Raw genomic sequence first — 5,548 nt, forward strand, 5'->3', positions numbered from 1 at the left:
ATTATAAATAAACAAAATTAAACTTTTGTGAAATAAAGGCTAAAATGCATCTAAAACGCATATCACTCCTATATTTAGAAAATAACAATTAAAAAATTAGGTTTTTCAGAAAAAGGGAAATATTATTTTCTAATTTGACAGAAAAGTTATTGGCTAATTAAATTAATATCAGCAAAAAGAATGTATTTTTAACATATCATTTTTGTTATTTATGTGTATGTATGTTTCAACTCTCAAAAAACTATTCTCTTTAACTTGACGATGTTTTTTTCTTTTTTTAATTATATCCTTTTTTAATAGTTTTAATGATCTTTTATAAAGTTAATTTAGGTCATTTTTTATGATTGATAGACAATACTAAGTATTTAACTTTTAACTCATTTTATGGTAATAACTTAAAGAAGACATTTTTTTAATTATATTACTTTTAGAGCAAAGGAGCGATATGCTTGGTTTTAAAATAAGAAAAAGTTAATTGTTAAACAAATTATAAATATTAATTATTATAAATCATATAAATTTAAAATCCAGCAATATCTATTTTTATATCACGTTATAAAATAACGCATAGCGAAACAGGAAGCCTAAGTTTTTTTTTATGTAATCGTTGGCATTTTATAAATTTCGCTAGCATAGTAAAGTAAGCGGTAGTATAAAAAGTCTATAATCTAAAAAAAAAATCGCCCATTAACCCATTAACGTAGCCGTTAACAATTTAATTTACCGCAGCACTTTACGTTCCAGATTATATATCTAATTCTCTGAGATGGTAATAAAATAATATTCTATATTAAAAAATTTTAAACGAATTCATGAATTTAAGTATATTAAAAATGGATATTTTTAATAAAATAAGAAGAAAAATGCTAATTATATTGTTCATTAATTATTACTGTAGATTCTATTACAATATTACATATAATGTTTAATTTATATTGTATAAAGTAGAAGTTTTAAGATAGACCATGGCGCATTAAAATTCATACTACATTTTGATGAAAGCTAGCATTTTCAACTCGGTAGTATATTCTTCGCGATAAACTCGACGTTCGTAAATATTTTAACTGGTCTAGCTTTTCGTGGCAATTTGCGTGAAAAGGGACGCTAAAAGCGAGATTGAACCCGCTATTGGCAAGGTACATTCGTTTGGCTGGCCGTTGTTTATTCGAAGTAACAAAGTTGAATTGCCCGTTAACAAAGCAAGATCGCAAACACTTTTTACGGAAAAATGGCCTCTTTTTTGTTTGAGTCACGCACAGAGGTGGATCTGCGAAAATTAGCTATTGTTTGTCTATCTGGCTACTTTCGAAAATATCTCGATAACATGTCGATTTAGGAAAACAAAACGAATTTGAAAAAAAAGTGAAAAAAATGGCATATATAAAACGTGTCCAAAAAATCAACTGCATTAAATCAAGAAAAAAATGTACGGTGTAGGTGCATGTCGTTTATAAAATTCCGTGTATGGTTTACTGTATCGGTTCGTATCCAATTTAACATATATATTTTATTCTGAAATTTCGGTATTATTATGCACTTTAATATGATATTGTGGATTTAGCACCAGTACTCGCAGGATTTAAACGTATCAATATGTTTTGCGGTTTCAATAGTGCTTCAAGCAATCCAATTAATGTTTGCGTATCGATACGAGCAGACGATATTTCGTTCTAATTTCAGTACAATAAATATCCTGATTTTTAATGATTTTTGTTTTAATCATTATTTTCTCGTAATTATATTTCTCCTGTCTACGAAGAAAAAAATTTATTTTTGCAATAAAATGAAATCATAAATTATATACTTATTATGTCACTTATTCATTACAGATAACTTCTTGATTAAATTATAAAATAATTTTTCATCTATAACTAATTAATTAATCGCATGCAGTTCTCTTTGTAACTATGACTTGACCTCATGTCTTACAGATTCAATAAAAGCGATTATTATTCGAATATTCAATCGAGATTGGATGATAAATGGAATAGCAGTACATATATATACGAAATAGTTGCTCGTACGAAACCTCATGAGTCGTGTATCGAGTCGCGTGAAACAGAACTCAAAGCTATTCCAAGATTAGCTTTATCCAAGTTTCTGCGCTATATCGTGATATAAGTAAATATGGCACACACGAATATCAAATTGACTCTTAAGATCCGTATATCGAATTATATCACGTTTCAAAACTGATTTTATTTAAATTTATAAGTAAAAATACGGTAAATATACAAGTCTTAAGTAAATATTAATTGATAAACAACGTTTTACTACTAAATATGAATTATTTTAATAATTTAATATTTCCGAGAATATTTAATAAAAGCAATCAAGTCGATAGTCGCATGGAGAGCAATCACGATCAAGCTGATCTTTAATTTGAGCGCAGGTGAAAGACGGAAAAATGGAAGATACGTGAAATTTATCGTCGGTAGACGATGCTCACTAACGAATGTGTCCCAAAGGAGTAGAACGGGTGGACAATGCAGTTTTCCAATTTTCATCCCCCTACCTAGCGAGTATTCGAGCCTCTGTTCGACTTGACCAGCTAGTTCCCCGCGCGTGTGCTCTCATCCTTTATCATCCGCTACCCGAACAATCATAAAGCATGTTGATTCACGATCCGCCGTAAATTTAGTGTTATTTTATTCTTGCTTTAGCGTCGCTTAAGCGGCACTTTTAACGATCCCCGACGCGCCACTTGAATTGCATCGTGCCTCATTAGATGTGAGATCGTACTCGTACTCGTTGATTTTTTTGCAACTGTCTATCATGTGACATTCGACAATTTAATTGCATGTCACACGATCTAATTAATTGCTACAATTTCACGAGTTTCTCTTTATGCAGCATGAATTATTTGTCTTCTTTCTATGTTTAAATTTAAATAATACAGTGACATTTTACACATTATGAATTTTTCTTACACACTTTATGTATAAATTCACCAATATTGCAGTCTTCTATTGTTACAATTTCGAATTTCGTGGAAATTTAGGATTTTTCAAAGAAAGAATTGTATGTGCTGCTACAATATTAGAAATTTCAAGCACGCAAATGCTGTAGTTTGGATCTGAATACATGTCGGATGTTACGTTGACACGACTGGCCGAGTTTTACAGTTTGTATCACCTTTCCTGCGAAGTGACAGTTATATACGATTACACTGAGAGAAAAGCTGAACCGGTATTCGTTCCGGTGACGGTGAGCAAGTACGAGAGGTGACTGAGACAGGAGCCTCGTCCAGGAAGAGTTACTACCGCTGCTACCAGTGCTCCTGTCCGAACTTGAAAAATAATTCAGCACGAAGTAATGTCCTGAATATAAAATACGTATAGGTCCCGTCAATTTCAAAATGGAAGACGAAGTCTGGGCGAGAAACAGCCGTTTGCCATATTTTTATTTACATTTGGCCTAGTTTAAATGTAAGTCAAATTGTAATCTTCTCGAGGGATTATAAAAAAAAATCTTTATCTTTAGAACATTTTCAGAAAGCTAAGATTGAAAATAAAATTAAATCTTTTTACATTTATTTTTCGTTTAATTAATATTAATAATATTAATCCAATTACATGTGAAAAAATAAAGAGATGAAGAATATTAATAAAGCCGATTTAATATATATATATATATATATATATATATATATACACACACACACACCTAAATATTTTGTTTGGATATAGTATATTTGGTTATATTTTTGTGAATTATATCATGTAGCATATCAAATTGTTTTTTTAAAATATCAATAACTCTTATACGATTATAATAAAACTTAATTGTTTTTTGCGAACATTAAATCTGGATTGTATACTTAATAGCGACATTACTTACAATTATAGATACGAATTTTATCATATCTAACTTAATTGATAATCATTTGGAAAATATGAAATAATATAAGGGTAGAATTTTTACGATAGAAGATTATGAACAACGTTTGTTACACAGGACAATGTACATTATATATATATATATATATAACGTTAAAAAAGCATAATTATGCATTCATTATTCTTGAATCGTCTTCTCTTGCTGAAAAGGCAATTCACCTTGATCAAATATGTAATAGTGCATGTGTCACACTGTATCTTTTTATCCATACACCCACATCTTATTTGTAATTCATAACACATCAAAGCACTACCATGAGAAAACTTACGCCATAGTGAAATTGCGAATTTAAGGAGAATTATGTCTTCAGAATTTGCGATGCATGACAAGAGAAATTGCTATAACGCATCCACATTCCCGCATTTGACAAATTCGAATATGCGATTTTCTTTTACATATCGGAATAAACATGAATATAAGCAAACATCATCTTATTTGATATTTATAAGAGAGGCTGAAGTATAATTCAGCTAGTGATTATGTGTTCTGAATTTATTCCGTACAAATACACAAATCGAATAAGAATTGATTACTTATATATTATTTACATAAAATAACTTTTATCTGATTCTATTAAAAAATATGATTTTGCAATAAGAAAATATGATAAAAAAGAATATGTATTAAATTTTATCTTAAAAAACAGACACTATTTTTTTGTTTTGTATGAAAATATGTAATTTAAATATATTGTGTGATCTTTACAATGTTTTCACGTGTGCGCGCGCGCGCGCGCGTGCGCGCGTGTGTGTGTGTGTGTGTGTGTGTGTGTATTACATTGCCTATATAATATTACTAATAGAAAATTGTTTTTATTTCTTTCCAGTGCAAAATTTTATAATTAAACATAAAAATAAAGATTATAATCATTATTAGAATCAATATGTACCTAATTTTGTTGCACAATCTGACAAGCCTTTTTTTCTTATTATATTTAAGGAATATAAATAAAATAAAGAGTTAGACGTACTGTAGACACATATATTCTCCGGAATTTCATGAAATTCATGACGTATTCTTCTCGAATCTTCGAACGAAAGAATATACACGATACACGATATCAAATTACCTCCGCATCCTTTGGCACTGCGCGACCGCTTTAATCCCATTGACTTTAAGAGTTGTGCTCAAAGAAACGCCGTGAATTGCGAGGGGGGGGGCAACGAAAAGAATGTTCCAGAACATTGAGATCAAATGGAGTATCGCAGGTCATTTAATGAATTATTTGCGCACAAAGCTAAATTTACGAGACAGTATACGAGGAAACTTGTATAAGGACATTTTATCTTTATTTCCATTTGCGTGAAACTCTTTTTAAAAGAGAATGTACTTTTCATTTTATATGCACAATCGGAAAATTGAATGAATATATAAAATTTGTTATGTAATTTGGCTGGAAACAGTCGCGATTTTTAAATGTCAGCGAAAAAAATATATACTCCAAGTAAAAATTATTATTTTTTTAGAAAGAGAAAAGAGAGAGAGAGAGAGAGAGAGAGAGAGAGAGAGAGAGAGAGAGGTAGTATTATTTATTTAGTTATAGTATATATTATAGTACTAACAAATAATTAATTAATTACTTAATTTAGTTTAGTTTTACGTTTTACTTTTTCCTTTTACTTAGTTAGTAAGTTAAGTTACTTACTTT

This window comes from Atta cephalotes, assembly GCF_000143395.1.
Source record: "Atta cephalotes unplaced genomic scaffold scaffold00017, whole genome shotgun sequence".
Taxonomy (NCBI): Eukaryota; Metazoa; Arthropoda; class Insecta; order Hymenoptera; family Formicidae; genus Atta; species Atta cephalotes.